The following is a 17,036-nucleotide window of genomic DNA, read 5'->3' as shown; positions in this document are numbered from 1 at the left end:
CAGGGGCGGACCGCAGCGCTTTGGCGTTCGGTCGACAGAAGCATATTCGTGTCTCTTTTGAGTTCTGAGTACAGGGTTCTATGTATGCGTTTTATGTGCTTGATTGTTCTTTTCTGCTTTGTTACTGATTTACTGGCTGCTTGGGGATTGGCAGGTGGCTTATACATTGTTACAGTTTTAGTGTTCTCAGTCTCCCTCTGCTGGTGGGAGTGCATAACCCAAGCGTCTTGACCGGTCTGAAGGGTCTAGAGGAAAGAAAATTGGCAGGTAAGGCCCAGGGGCGTAGCTACGGGTGGGCCCAGGCCCGCCCACCCAGCGCATACACAACTGCAGCAGCAGCCTAACTGTCTAGCGTGACGGCAGAGAGATGGCACCCGACCCGCGGCGCTCTGGCAGCTGATCTCAGGCTCCGTCCGATTCCGTCCTGAGGCCCGCCCACCACCCAAGCGCACACACACACACTGCATGCAGCAGTTGAGCCTAGCCGCCCTAGCGTACGTCGCAGGCACCCGCGCTCAGGGCAGGCTCAGACGACATCATCAGCCCACGCCCACCTACCTTCAGGCTTAGAGAGAGGCAGCGTGTCGGTGGCATGGTTGTTGTTGGTGACGGTCACGTCGCATTCGCATGATCGCATCCATTACCTAGCAGGCGGTAGCGGTATGATCCATCCCGGACATGGCTGTGCATGGCGGCGTGCCTCAGCCTCGCTCTCGCTCGGCTCCGCTCACTCGACGTGATGTGGCATCTGAGGGAGGGCAGGGTAAGGTTAAGCTGCACATGGCCACATGCACGTACGCAGGGTTCAGCCTGGCCCTGCCCTCCCTGGCCTGGAAACGTGGAAATTGAATTTGGGAAAGGAAAGAAACAGAAGAAAGGTGTGGTCGAAGTCGAGTTCCTGTCTCCCGGCCCCAGGTAACTTACTGCCAAGCAGCAGCTGCCAGCCCAGCCCAGCAGCAGGTAATAAAATGCTTTTGGGGTTTTTTTACATCTTTTTTTTTTAACATCATCAAGGTAATTTGTTTTTAAAATTAAGCTAGCTGGGGCCTGGTGGGCACTATTAAAATTTATTGTTGTGGAATTTCTGGGTGGGGTAAGCACTTCACTGCCTAGGGCAAAAAATGTATATATTTAATGATTAAAATGTACCTTTTTTTGCCCTGCAGTGAAGAGCCCACCCCCACCCAGAAGCCCTGGGCCCAGCCAAAATGTCAGGTCTGGCTACGCCACTGGTAAGGACTAATTTCACCTTTTTCTGCAGCCTTTAGGAGAGGGAGCTTTCTCAAGATGAGCTAATGAGGCATTAATAACACTGATCCCTTAGCCTAATAAACCCTCCTAACAACCAGATACTTGTAAACCAATCTCTCTCATTAATGTGGACATAAAGTTTTTGTTATGCATATTAGCTAACCTTAATTGGTGAAGAACAATTGGGATTTGTTAAGGGACGTCAATCTTATTTTTATTTTTTGTTACATTTGTACCCCGCGCTTTCCCACTCATGGCAGGCTCAATGCGGCTTACATGGGGCAATGGAGGGTTAAGTGACTTGCCCAGAGTCACAAGGAGCTGCCTGTGCTGGGAATTGAACTCAGTTCCTCAGTTCCCCAGGACCAAAGTCCACCACCCTAACCACTAGGCCACTCTTCCACTCCTGCGCTTAATGTACAAAAAAATCTTGTTGGCAGTGACTCATTGTTTGCAGGGAAGCATCCCAGGTGTATTGGTAGGGCTAGACGCCATAAAGTCTTTTGATCAAGTTCATTGGACATATCTAATATATAGGCATGGAGGGTTGGTTCCTACATGCTGTTAGAGCATTGTATATGAAACCCCAAGCATCCATATTAGTCAATAGTGTAGTTACTGACATATTTCCAATCCTGTAGGGGACATGTCAAGGTTATCCCCTGTCCCCATTGTTGTTCCTGCTTTATTCAGAACCACTTTTAAGGACTCTGAAAAATTATACACAAGTACACAGGGTATCTTTTTGCCAGGCTGAGATAAAAGTACTAGCATTTCCTGATGACATTTTGTTGGTTCTCGCTGATCCTCAGCATTTTTTGCCCAGGGCTCTGGAGTGTATAATGGCCTTTGGGAGGCTGTCACAATTAAACTTGTCAAAATCTGAAGTTCTTCCCTTCCAGGGCTCTGTGCGATGGATGCGGATGGGTAGCTTTCTCTTAATCTGAGCTCCATGATTTTTTTCTAGGGTTGGAGGTTCAATTTCATCCCATGATTGAGCAATCCAGTAGGTAATATCTTTTTTTTTTAACTGTAAATATTTATTAATATTTGTGAAAATGTTTTACACATGGCCATGTTACAGTGAACAATCGAACTACTAACAAAGGGAATCTCGTTACTCATACACATCCCCAGAATGAACCATCAAATGAGAAAACCCATCATACCTATAAACACAACTCCCATGCTTACAACACTAATGGCTCAGGGTCATTATTGTCACACCCTACGGCCAATATTAAACTTAAAAAAATCCCTGCTCTGAAAATATTGATAAAATGGTATTTTCCTCCCAAGAATATCTTGCAGTTGTCCTATTGATATTAGCATTTCCTGAACAAAAAGGTCTCTACAACAAACTAACCCAGCTTCTTCCAATTGAGCTCTCAATCTTGCAAAGTAATCTGTGGACCAAGTTCGGTAATCTTTCAGGAGACTAAAAGGAAAGATGCATCCATCTGCCCCATACTTTTTTATGCACCCCTGTCCTCACCACCCGTAGTGAAGACAAAAATACATGGGGGCTTACCATTACATCTGAGCCTGCCCCCTGCTTCCCATCAGGACCCTCCAAATATGGATACAAATGCACTTTCTCCAACACTACCCAACGGACCCAGGGGTCCTCCACGTAGTGACCCTTATGGCTTTTAAAACTTCCGCCTCATAGTAATGTTTCAAATTTGGGACCCCTACTCCCCTTCTTCCTTCAGAAGCATCAAAATCTTCCATTTTACCCTTGGTTCTCCCCCCCCCCCACCCCCAAAAAAAAAAAAAAAAAAAACCTCCACATTGTCTCCCACCTGCGAAAATACTTACTGGGGACTGCGATAGACAACTGTGCAGATGGAAACAAAAATTTAGGGAGGACCATCATTCGGAGGGTAGCCACTCTTCCCCACCAGGTCAATCATAACAATTTCCAGTGGTCTAAATCCTGTTGGACTTGGCCTGTAATCTTTTCATAATTAAGATGGAAAAGTTCTGCCATTTTGTTGGAGAGGACAATGCCCAAATATACGAAGCCATGAGTCGCTACCTTAAAGGGGAAAGCCTCAAAAACCGAGGGAGTGACATTAAACAGCAACGTTTCCGTTTTGTCAGCATTAGTTTTGAACCCTGAAACAGCTCCAAACCAGGCTAATTCTTGCATTAAATATGGCAAAGATTGCTGAGGGCATGCCATAAACAATAAGGTGTCATCTGCTTACAATAGTATCTTGTGCTGAGTATCCCGAACCTCTATAGGGGCGATGGAGGGGTGTTGCCAAATACAGGCCGCAAAAGGCTCAGTGGCAATAGCAAATAGTAACAGGGACATCAGGCAGCCTTGTCTAGTTCCCTTCCCTAATAGAAATTCTTCTGATCTTATCCCATTAACTAATATTGCACTTTTAGGTGCCATATAGAGAGATCAGACCCAGGAACCATAGATTCCCCCCTCCCCCATACCCATGTGTTACATCACATCAAACAGTCCCACTCGACTCTATCAAATGCTTTCTCAGCGTCTATGGCCACACACAACGCAGGCTCCTGTCTGCGCTGTATGACCTCAATAATATTAACGGTTCATCGCACATTAACACCTAATTGGCGTCCCTGTACAAACCTCGTCTGATCCGGATGGATCAGTTTAGGGAGTACAGGGTTCAATCTATTCACCAAAATCTTTGCAAATATTTTCATATCGCAATGTAGTAAAGCAGTGGGATGGTCCCTAGCACATTTCGAGAGATCTTTTCCGGGTTTGGGGAGGACCACCACATTAGCTTTATAGAATGACCCCTGCAGGGTGGTGCCTTCTTCCAATTCTCCAAATAATCTGGTTAAAACCGGGGAGACACTATTATTTAAGATCTGATAATACCCCGAGGGGAAGCCATCTTCTGGGAATTTCCCTTTAGACAAGTCTGAAATAACTCTACTAACCTCTGTCTCTGTATATGGGTACATTCAGGGCTGCTGCGTCAAACTCTCCCACATGCAGCAAATTTAAGTCCTGTAAGTATTGGCCAATGCCCTCTCCAGAACACTTGAGTTTAGAAGAATACAGTTTATTGTAGAACAATTGGAAGTGTTGGGCAATGTTTAACCACTCCGGATTTTGTAAGGATTTTGGTTACCCAATGCTCGCACTGCTGTTTTTCAGTTGCCACGCCAGCACTTTCCCATTCTATTCCCCCCTTCCATATAGTCCCGTTTAACCTTCCTCATTATATACTCAGTTTGCCCCTGATCATTAATGATGGGTATTTTTCATGCTACTTTTGAAAGAACGCCAAGTGTGCCATTTTTTTTTTTTAATTTTTTTCTTTATTGAATTTTTCATTTTTACAAGATAGACTTATAAATGGAAATACAGCGGTAAAATTGTCATAGGTTAACATTACCATGAAACAATTCAACATAATCTCAAACTAATAAGTATTTCAATATACCTAACAGATATTAACTATGAAACATAGTCTACTTTCTTAGACCACAACAATCAGAAGGAGGGAGAGGAGATAAAGCAATTAAGGAGATAAAAGAAGATAGACAAAAAGTAAATAGCCTGGCTCATATTCCCCCATCAATTTTCCATTTTCTTAATGTCTTCTACACATTTACTTGGATAGCTTTTTAGCATCTATAAACTTTTTTAGCTGGTCTGGTTCAAAAAATATATATTTATTCCCTAAATACTTGATACAGCATTTGCAGGGATAAGCCAGCAAAAAGGTAGCGCCCATAGTTTTAACCTCTTCTCTGTAAGCTAGAAACACTCTCCTACGATCCTGAGTAGTTTTTATCACGTCTGGAAAAATCCAGATTTTTTGACCATGAAAAAGTTTAGTAGCATTCTTGAAGTAAAGTCTTAATAATGCATTTAGGTCTTGCTCGAAAACAAAAGATATTAATAGAGTCCTTCGACAAGTTATCTCTGAAATAGATTCTTCCAGAAATGCTGATAAGTCTTTCAAGTTTATTACTGGACCTTGATTATTATCACATGGATTCGCGTTGGAGATTTTATCTGGTAAATAGTAAACTCTGTTAATAAGTGGTATTGCTAATTGAGGGTAAGCCAAAACTTCCATTAAGTATTTTTTAAGGAAATCCACTGGAGTAACTCCAATTTGAAAAGGAAAATTCAGTAACCTCAAATTTAGTCTTCTATTATAGTTCTCTAAATGTTCCAATTTTAAAGAAGTTTTCATTTTGTCTTTTATCAAAGCATCCGTGACAGATTTTAGCGATGTTATTTCAGTTTTTTTAGCAAATTGTTCAGTCTTAACAGTTTCTAAGGTTAATGTTAAAGAATCAAGCTTATTTACCAGCAATGCTGTATCTCGAGAAGTTTTTGTGACCGTAGTTGTTAGTTGTTGAATTGCTGCCCAGATAGAGTGTAGAGTCACCGCTTGGGGAGCTTGAAGCTCTATGTTTGAACCATCTGCATCCTGGGGAAGAGTTCTACCGTCTGAGGCCCTTTGGTTACCGACTTCCGGTCCCATCGAGTCCTCATCGCTCATCCGAAGGGCTGCAGGGCAAAGCGGCGGATTAAGCTCTGGCGGGGAAAGTGATGTCTCCGACCCTAGTGGAAACGCCGCTTCTTCGGCGGATCCAACAGCGGGTTTCCTCATGCCAGTATCCACAGGAGTGCTCGTGGCAAACTGTAGGAGCGTTCGCTGGCCCGGAGGGAGTGATTGGGCCGACGGTAAGACACCCTTCACTGCACCTTTTCGCTTTGTATGCGGCATAATGGAAAAAGGTAATAATTGAACAGAGCTCAGCGTTAGCCTCCACAGAGCCTCAAGCTCGAGCCGCCATCTTGACTCCTCCCCCCAGTCTCATTTATTTATTTATTTATTGCACTTGTATCCCACATTTTCCCACCTATTTGCAGGCTCAATGTGGCTTACAATACCTGTAATGGCAACGCCATTCCAGGTTACAGAAATACATTTGGTGTTAAAAAGATGACAAGAGTAGTAAACTTAACATATCGATCTGATCAGACAGTTGAAGAAAAAAAAAAAGACATTCATAATGAGGGACGCGTAGTGGTGTGTTGTAGTTAGTTATGGATTTTTGTGGTAAGCTTTGGTGAAGAGAGAGGTTTTCAACGATTTGCGGAAGTTGGTTATTTCATTGATTGTTTTTAGGTGTTTTGGTAGTGCATTCCACAACTGCGTGCTCATGTAGGAAAAGCTGAACGCGTGTGTCAGTTTGTATTTTAATCCTTTGCAGCTGGGGAAGTGCAGATGAAGATAGGTACAAGCAGATCTTTTGGCATTTCTGGATGGGAGGTCCACTAGGTCAAGCATGTATGACGGGGCGTCTCCGTAAATGATTTTATGGACTAACGTGCATATTTTGAAAGTTATACGTTCTTTAAGAGGGAGCCAGTGCAATTTCTTTCTTAGGGGTTTTGCACTTTCATATTTTGTTTTTCCAAATATGAGTCTAGCTGCGGTGTTTTGGGCTGTTTGAAGCTTTTTGATAAGCTGTTCTTTACATCCAACGTAGAGTGCATTGCAGTAGTCCAAGTGACTTAGTACCATCGATTGTACCAGATTTCGAAAAATGGCTCTTGGGAAGAAATTTTTTACTCTTTTGAGTTTCCACATGGAGTGGAACATTTTCTTGGTTGTATTCTTCACGTGGTTTTCAAGAGTGAGATATCGATCTATGGTAACTCCTAGAATTTTCAACAAGTTAGAAACGGGGAGGGAAAAGTTTGATGTGGTTATGGTGGAGAAGCTGTTTGTGTTATGTTGTGAGGTAAGTATAAGGCGTTGTGTTTTTTCTGCGTTGAGCTTCAGCTGAAATGCATCTGCCCAGGAGTTCATGATGTGGAAGCTTTGGTTGATCTCGTTAGTGATTTGCTTTAGATTGTGTTTGAACGAGATATAGATCGTAACATCATCTGTATATATGTATGGGTTGAGGTTTTGATTATCTAGCAGCTTGGCTAGAGGAGTCATCATTAGGTTAAAGAGGGCTGGTGAGAGGAGTGATCCTTGGGGAACACCGCATTCAGGTGACCATGGGGCTGATGTCTTCGCTTTAGTAGTGACTTGGTAAGATCTCGTTGTCAAGAATCCTCTAAACCAGTTAAGAACGTTTCCTCCAATTCCAAAATATTCCAGAATGTGTAGAAGTATTCTATGGTTGACCATGTCAAAGGCACTGGACATGTCAAATTGTAGAAGAAGTATGTTATTGCCCATTGCAATTGTTTGTTTGAACTTATTTATTAGAGTTACCAGTACTGTTTCGGTGCTGTAGTTCGATCTGAATCCTGATTGAGATTTATGCAGGATTGAGTGTTTGTTTAGGTAGTTAGTGAGAGTTGTTTCGTCACTATGCCTTCCATGAGTTTGGTTGTCAGCGGGATCGATGCTACTGGGCGATAGTTGGTTAGGTCGTTGGTAGATTTCTTTGCGTCTTTAGGTAGGGGAGTAAGTAGAATATTTCCTTTATCTTTTGGGAAGAGACCCTGCTGTAGCGTGTGATTCAGGTGTCTTGTGAGGTCTGTTTTGAATTGTTGGGGGACAGATCTTATGAGATTGCTGGGGCAAGCTTTTAATTTGCATTGTGATTTGGCATAATTTTTTAGCATTCGAGAAGTATTATCGATTGATAGTGTGTCAAAGTTAGTCCATGTTCGGTCAGCTGGGAATTCCCCAGGTAATGGGTCTAGACATTCAAGGAGGTTTTCATAGTCAGTTGTGTTGGTCGGTAACATGAGTCGTAGCTTTGTAATTTTCTCTTTGAAGTATTTCGCTAGGTTGTCTGCTGATGGGGTATCTTCGTTGTTAGAGGTGATCAGAGTGGTATTCAGTAGTTTGTTTACAAGTTGGAATAGTTTGTGTGTATCTTTGTAGCCCAGTCCGATTTTAGTTTTATAATGAGATCTTTTGGTTTTTCTAATGGCGTATTTGTATTTTCTTAGTAATTGCTTCCAGTCGTTAAATGCAGATTCGTCTTTTTTCTTGATCCATGCCCACTCCAATCTTCTGACTCTTGTTTTAAGTTCTTTAAGTTCTTCATTACATAGTAACATAGTAGATGACGGCAGAAAAAGACCTGCATGGTCCATCCAGTTTGCCCAAGACAAACTCATATGTGTATACCTTACCTTGAATTTGTACCTGTCCTTTTCAGGGCACAGACCATATAAGTCTGCCCAGCAGTATTTCCCGCCTCCCAACCACCAGTCCCGCCTCCCATCACCGGCTCTGGTACAGACCGTATAAGTCTGCCCTCCCCTATCCTCGCCTCCCAACCACCACCCCCTCTTCCCCCCCAACTGCTCCGCCACCCAATTTCAGCTAAACTTCTGAGGATCCATTCCTTCTGCACAGGATTCCTCTATGCATATCCTCTATGGTTCATTGAACCATGGTATTGAGTTTTTTCTATGTGAAGTTCTAGTTTGAAGTGGTGCTATGTGGTCTAGTATGGTTTTGCATCTATTGTCCCAATCCTGTAGAAATTGGGTTGAGTCTGTTGGTGTTGTCCATTCGTTATTATAGAGTTGTTGCCAAAATGTTATTGGGTCGATTTTGCCTCTTGTGGTGTATGTTAATTGTTCTTGTTTATGTTGAGAATTTTTTTTCGTTCGCCAGTAGAGGAAAATGTTTGCTTTGTAGTGGTCAGACCATGGTATGGCTGTCCGTTTTATGTCTTTTAGTGTGATGTTGAGTTCCGGTGAGAATTTGTGTGTAATGATGTCTAGTGTGTGTCCTTTCATGTGGGTGGGTTGTATGTTTGGCCAGTTGAGTTCCCAGAGTTGAAGGAAGTCCTTGCATTCGATTACGTTTGTTAGGTTGGTGGTCTCCAAGTGGAGGTTGATGTCTCCTGCGATCAAAAGGTTTTGGGCAGAGAGACAAGTATTCGATATGAAGTCCATGAAATGTGTTTGGCAGTCTTGCTAGTTGCCTGGTGGTCTGTAGAATAGGATGAGATTTAGGTGGTCTTGTAGGGTTGGGTGATTGACTCTAACTGAGGCGATTTCGAGTTGGGGAAGTAGTGATTCAGCTGTTATTGTGATGGTGAATTGGGATTTATATATTATAGCTATGCCTCCTCCTCTTTTTCCGTTTCTTGTCCAGTGGGAGATTTTGTATCCTGGGGGGCATAACTCTAAGATTATGGGGTCTTTAAGGTCATGGATCCATGTTTCACTTATGAATAGGAAATCGAGGTTGTCTGCAGTGATCCAGTCTGTTATTATAGTAGTTTTGTTAACTGCAGATCTAGCGTTTATATATCCCATTTGTATTAGTTGGTAAGGTTCAGTTGGGTTCGAGGTTGTAATAATTTTTATTAGTTGTCTATCCTCTTGATATTTAGGTTTGTTTTGTTCTTTATTGTCTTTCTGTTGGTTGTTTCCGTGGGAGGTGGGTTTTCTGTACTATTGTTTAATCTTTTGGGTCGGTGAGTTATTTATGGTGTGTGTGCAAGGTGTTTTTATTGTAGGTACATTATTGTCTGTGAGAGGAGTTGTCAGTGTGTGGTGGATTAGGAAAGGCAGTAGATTATTAGGAGTAGTTTATTCGTGTTCATGTTGTTCTTGCCTGCACTGGCTCTGAGCCTTCTTCACCCTGTCTGCCTGTTGTAACAATACTTCCTTCATGTAAGCCTTGCCTGCATCCCATAGTGTCCCCAAACTGACCTCCCCTGTGTCATTCAATCTCAGGTATTCTGCCCACTTCTACTTCACTATGTCTTGTGTTGTTTGTTTTGCCAGGAGACTCACGTTAGCCCTCCATTGTCTCCCAGTGGATTGCATTTGCTCATAAACCACCTTTCCAGTAACTGGGGCATGGTCAGATAAACTGATTGGATGAATAGTAATATCTCTCCACTGTTCCACCTGGCATCTGTCCACCCACCACTAGTCCAATCTGGAATATGACAGGTGTCTCCCTGAATACAAGTGAATTGATGCTCCATGGGGTTGTGCACCCTCCATACATCTTCCAGGGCATTGTTTTGCAAGATCCATTTCAGGACTGCGTTTTCTCTGATTCCTTCCTGCTACGTTTGTGGGTCCCATCCAGCTTACCTAATGCTACATTCATGCCCCCCCCCCCCCCTATAATAGATTCTCCTTTCCCCTGAAGCCTAATTTGGTTGATAAACTTGGGAAAGAATGAGTTTTTAGGGCCATTTGGGGCAAACACGTTCAGCAAAGTAAATTCCCATTGATTTTTCCTCCCCGATACCCAAATATATCTTCCCTGTTTGTCTCTCCCTGAAGCATATTCAATAAATGGCACATTTTTATGAACCAGTATAGCAACTCCCTTAGATCTAGACCCCCCCCCCCCCACCCCTGTAGAAAAATAAAGCTTTGACCAAGGCTCCCCTTTGAGTTTCAGCATTTCCTTAGAGTTCAGTTTAACCTCCTGTAGTAGCGCAAAGTCCACTTGAAGACCTCGTAGGTGCTTGAGAATATGTTTGTGCTTATTAGGGTGATTCAACCCTTACACATTTCAGGTAGCAAATTTAAGCCCACCCACTATTATTGGTAAAACATCTCCACCAAACTCCCCTTCTCCCAACAGTAGAAATTCCCCTTCCCTGAAAAATCCCTCCAACCCTCTGCATGCCCAGCACATTCTTGCTACCCTCCTCCCTTCCCATTCCTCCCAACCCATCCTTGCCAACCTGCTTCTCCCCCAATCCCCTTCCACACTTATCCATAAATTACTGTAACTTAAATCACATCTCCGCTCACATGATTCAGTGCATACATGTTACGGCTAATTTGGACTTTACACCTGGACTGACACAAGAAGTTTTTCAGACTTGGCGAGATAAGAGCAAACCGGTCGATATTCAAAGCGATTTAGCCAGCTACTGACCGGTTGGTTGGGACGAGCCGCTAATTTTCAATAGCACTTAACTGGCTAACTTTAGCTGAAATTTGTGGTTAGCTCCTAACTCAAAGCCAGCTATGTTAGAGGTGTTCTGGGGGCGGAGTCAATATGTGGCCACTTAAGAGCTGATACTCAGCCTGTAAATGGCCAGGTTTAGCTCATAAAAGCCTGTCATTTTTATGCACAACCCCATGGCTACTTAAGTGCTGAATATTGACTTAAGTGGCTATGTGTTAGCTGACTCAAAAATAACCGAACATTCAAAGCCAAGGCCCTTTCAGCTCTACTCGTACATATGGTAATTATTATGCTTTCATTTTTTTTTAACTGCTTTGGCTTGTTCCATGCAGGAAAGGCTGTCTGTAAGTGTGAAATAACACCTTCCACCCCATCTGTTTTAACAGCTCCATCTCCAACATCAGCATCTCACAATACATCCTGTTCCATGAGCCTTTGAAATAGCATGTGAGAATGAAATAAAGCAGAGGTTGAATTTTAGGCCTTAGTGAGTATGCACCACATAGCGCATGGAGGATATACTATGCCATTCCTTCCCACCGGCTAAGGCAGAATTAGCATGTGCTGTTCTTTCCTAAAAACTGGCTAATGTTTTCTTGGACCAGTTTTGCTTATATGGTAAGTTTTAGAGCTTAGGCATACGGGCTTCAGAAAATGCAGCTAACTGATTAGTGAATCCTGATTGTAAATTCTCTCCAGACATATAATGAAAAGAGAATTTCAGATACCAACTTATCAGTTGCACTCATTTTACTGGCCCGAGGGACTGTGCAGATTAAATAGCAGAGGTAATACAGCTGAAGATGCAGAAAGACTCACAGTAGAGCTGTGTGCAGATTTGAGCATGTGGCTTCTACCGCAAGCATAATACCACAGCATCAGGAAGCAAATTGCATGCAAATGTATATGTTTCAAACCTGTGGCGAATGTAGGGGGAGTATGCTTGGCTGCGCACAAGATTTTGCGGTAAGCGCAGTTTCTTGAGCTCATGTCCAAACCAAAAACAAAAATGTCAGTACAATCAGTGCTTGTCTTTCTATGCCTAAATAAAAGCCTTGCACAAATAGTTTCCATTTGAAGTTTTTGAGAGGCTCATATTTAGACACAGAAGAGCAAACACTGATATATGCTTTCACCTTCTGTTTTGTTCAGACAAGTGCACTTGTTTGTTACCTACCATCTGCCTTTAAAACTTGCCCGGGCTTCCTTCTGCTTGCATAACCAGACAAAAACAAAACTTTAATCAGTGGCTTAGCCATGGGGGACCACAGGGGGCTAGGCCCCTTCCAACATTGTGGCAGCCAATACATGGCTGGTGGGGGTGCTCAAGCCCTGCCAGCCAAAGAGATTTGCAATCGGAGCACTGCCCATGCAGCCTGAGCAGCAGGAATTCAGAAAGGTGCTCTTGCCACTGAAGCTGGCACTTCCGTTCATGTACTTGAACTGAGTATGCTCGGAAATGCTGGTGTCGGAGGCTGGAGTACACTACCCTGCTTCTCAGGTAGCACATGCAGGGCTCCAGCAGTGAAACCGGCTGGCAGGGCTTGAGCATCCCCGCCAGCAAAGGTATGATCCAGGGGCGAGGGGCACGACAGCAGGGAGGGTACAGAGAGAAAATGCTCTCCCCCCACCCCAGTCCACCCACTGGCCCCCTCCCAATCACCTTCTGGCTATGTCCTAGACTTTAATGTGAAAGATGGACAAGAAAACTTTCCATGCTACCCCAGAAACTCCCGGAAAAATTCTCATGTTGTGCATGCATTAGAAGTGAGTAGTGTACTCTCTGCGTACCACAGAATACCTAAATTGCCTCATCAGCATACATTTTAATACAATTTGCACCCTAACCACTAGGAGTGGCCTAGTGGTTAGGGTGGTGGACTTTGGTCCTGGGGAACTGAGGAACTGAGTTCAATTCCCACTTAAGGCACAGGCAGCTCCTTGTGACTCTGGGCAAGTCACTTAACCCTCCATTGCCCCATGTAAGCCGCATTGAGCCTGCCATGAGTGGGAAAGCGCGGGGTACAAATGTAACAAAAAAAAAACAAACCAAAAACAAAAAATACCCATGCACAAGTTCTCTCTGCATTCCTTGGTGCATACAACTAGCATTCAACCCTCAGTAAGCGTGCAGCTAAGCCTGTGATTGCTTTCTGTATCGGTCTCCCAGTAACAGAGACAGCCTGCAAGCCTTCAGTAGCAGAGAAAAAAAACAAAAAAACAGCACTAACCCACTACTGTGTTTAATCTGCTTCCATAAACAGTAGTCTTGCACAGAATTGCAGTTATAACCCTGACAACTGCACTGGTTGGACTCTATGGGCCATTATCTACTGTGAATACTGGGACTTCGTAACAGCAGAATTTTCCATGCACTGGTTGCAAACAAAACTGACATAAAATTTCCTGATCTTTGACCAGCTGAAGCCCCTGTTGTTATCTTGAGGCAAGTGTTTCTGAAAGTTGTATGAATGGTCAGTTGCCAGGTCATTACTCATATTGCTCACTTGTGCTAATTCAGTTGCTTTGTGTGTATGTTGGCATTTGCCCAATATAATTGTGTAACCCTTCTTTGCAGGCATAACATTTTATGCATAGATGTAGGCACTTATAAAATTGCCCAGGAGTGGACATGCATAATGTGCTATCAATGCATGTGTAGACATTCCTAGGAGTGGAGGTTGTGCATTATGGCCAACTGAAAAATGGGCACTGATCACAGGGAAGACCATGCCTTAGAGCAGGGGTTCTCAACAGAGGTGTAGCCAGACCTTGATTTGAAGAGGGGGCACATTTTACCCCACCGCAATCCCACATACATAGGAAAAAGGAAACCCCTGGCAATGACTTGTGCTGCCCCCTTACCGCCAGGTTAGCACGGGAGACCTGATTGCCACCTCAATGGGTGGCAGTAAGAGCTCCCCCACTGCATGGCCACGTGGTAAGAGTTATCTCACCGCATGGCCATTTTTTATTTTTTGGCTTTTACCAGCTGTGGAAAAAAACAGCCCTGGCGTGTGTGGGTAAAATGGCCCCTAGTGCAGGGCCCTTTTTCCCTGCAGCTTGGTAAAATTACCTCTACATTATTTATTTTAGTTGGTTTTAATTTCTTATATACTACTTGCAAGCCTGAAAGTGATTGAAGTGGTATACATTCAGGTACAGTAGGTGTTTTTCTGTCCCTGGACTATTCAGAATCTTTCTACCTGAGGCAGTGAAGGATGAAGTGACTTGCTCAAGATAATAAGGAGCTGTAGTGGGATTTCAACTGTGCTGCCCGATGCATTATTGGACTTAACTGCTTGACATAACGTTTGCTACTGAACTGTACAGTGTACAGGAAGCTTTCTGTTTGTGAACCCACCATATGACCCCTAATGCGGACACCTTCTGGATAGAGGGCCATAAGAACATAAGAATAGCCATACTAGGTCAGACCAATTATCTGTCTAGCCCAGTATCCTGCTTCCAGCAGTGCCCAATCCAGGTCACCAGTACCTGGCAGAAACTCTGCTTCCTCTACTTAGAGTCTCTGCCTCTTCATGTTATGGTTAAATTTTATTTAAGATACCACTATTCATAGTATGCAGTATAGTAGTTTGCAATAAAATAAATAATGGAAACAGAAAGGAACTTTAATAGTAGACAGGACAGGAGAAAAATAGGAATAGTGTCAGTTATTCATGTCTATTTGGTGGCCACTCCACTCTTTCACTTGTGACATAACTTGGATAAATAGATTCACTGAAAACTCATAGGTTGTCAAGGGTGGGAGATTCTAATAGCATTGGTGCAAATTTACATGGAAAAGTTATGCCTGCCTCGGATTAGTTGTAACTTTCTGCACAAGTTTTTGGGAAGGCAATTTTATAAAGTCGCATAGGTGTATATGTTACCAACATATACATGTATGTGCCTATAGCCTAGTGCCATCCTGTTATAAAATTAAATATAAGAACAGCCATACAGGCTCAGACCAATGGTCCATCTAGCCCAGTATCCTGCTTCCAGCAGTGGCCAATCCAGGTCACAAGTACCTGGCAGAAACCCAATTAGTAGCACCAATCCATGCTACCAATCCTACGGAAAGCAGTGGCTTCCCCCATGTCTATCTTAATAACTGACTATGGACTTTTCCTCCAGGAACGTGTCCAAACCTATTTTTAAAACCAGATATGCTAACTACTGTTACTACATGCTCCAGCAACAAGTTCCAGAGCTTTACTATTCTTTGGGTGAAAAAATGTTTTCTCCAATTTGTTTTAAAAGTATTTCCATGTAACTTCGTTGAATATCCTCTGGTCAGCGGCGTACCAAGGGTGGGGCGGTGGAGCCGGTCCGCCCTGGGTGCACGCCGCTGGAGGGATCCAGAGAGCATCTGCGCGCCTGTCGGCTCCGCTGGTTCCCTGCTCCCTCTGCCCTGGAACAGGTTACTTCCTGTTCCGGGGCAGAGGGAACAGGGAGCCAGTGGAGCCGAGAGCCGCGCGGCTGCTCCCAGCAGCTAAGAATGCAGCCGGGGTGGGGGGGGGGGGCATCTGCGATCTGCCCCAGGTGGCAGCTGACCTAGGATCGTCACTGCCTCTGGTATTTGTACTTTTTGAATGAGTGAAAAATTGATTCACCTCCACCCCACTCATGATTTTGTAGACCTCAATCATATCCCTCCTCAGCCATCTCTTTTCCAAGATGAAGAGCCCTAACCTCTATGAGAGCAGTCCCATCCCCTCTATCATTATGGTTGCTCTTCTTTGAACCTTTTCTAATTCTGCTATATCTTTTTTAAGATTAGGTGATCAGAACTGAACACAATACTCAAGGTGAGGTCGCACCATGGAGCGATACACAGGCATTTTTTTATTACATTTGTACACCGCGCTTTCCCACTCATGGCAGGCTCAGTGCGGCTTAGGTACATATTTGTGCCTGTGCCTGCAGTGGAAATCGAACCCAGTTCCCCAGGACCAAAGCCCACCACTCTAACCACTAGGCCACTCCTCCACTCCTATATATAATAGTTTTAGTCTTATTTTGCATCCCTCTCCTAATAATTCCTAGCATCCTGTTTGCTTTTTTGGCTGCCGCTGCTGCACAGTAGAAAGATTTCAGCGCATTGTCTACAATGATATCTAAGTCTTTTTCTTGAGTGCTGACTCCTACCCTATATGTATGTACTTTTGTGTGTTAAATAAATATATAATTTAGGTTGTAGCTGGTAATTATTAACATTAGAATAGATAACCACAGCAGATAAACATATTAATGCAGCCCAGAAAATTTAACCTGTGGCAGTAGAACAGCAGAGCTAGTATTTCTTAAGGGTAGATTTTATTACAGTTTGGGTAGGATCCTAATGTTTTGTATTCTTAATGGTTTTGGATGGAGGATGTCATGTTCCACAACTCAAGTATTGAACAGAGTCCGAAGTGGCGGTCCACGGTTCTTGTCTCACCTGTTATATTAGAACTTTACAAAAAGACAGAAAAGGAACATTGCGTTCGGCACGTTTGTAAACAGAAGTGTCTGCTCTGTGAGCATCCTCAATCGTTTTTTCTTTTAAGTTGGGGTGTTTTGTGAAATGATGTCACATTTGAAGCGATCCCTCAGCTTCTTTATATTTACACAGGGTATTAAACGATGAATTTATGAGACTTAGGTGTGTCCACCAAGCCACTTCCCAAAGCTACGACCGTCATCTTCTTCTTTCCAGACCAGTCTGGGACTTGTAGTTTTACTGCCACGAAGGAACTACTACAACCCGCCTCCGCTCTGTTCCGGTTGGTTAGGAGTCGGCTCCTTCTCTCCTCGGCGGCCAACCACCTGGGTCATCTGTCTTCATCTTTCCCCCCTCTGTCTTCGCTCCGCCTGTCTCCGAGTCCAGCTGGTCTGCTC

The sequence above is a fragment of the Microcaecilia unicolor genome, chromosome 11, assembly GCF_901765095.1.
Source record: "Microcaecilia unicolor chromosome 11, aMicUni1.1, whole genome shotgun sequence".
Classification (NCBI taxonomy): Eukaryota; Metazoa; Chordata; class Amphibia; order Gymnophiona; family Siphonopidae; genus Microcaecilia; species Microcaecilia unicolor.
The sequence above is the reverse complement of the archived record's forward strand: the minus strand, read 5'-3'. Positions refer to the sequence as shown.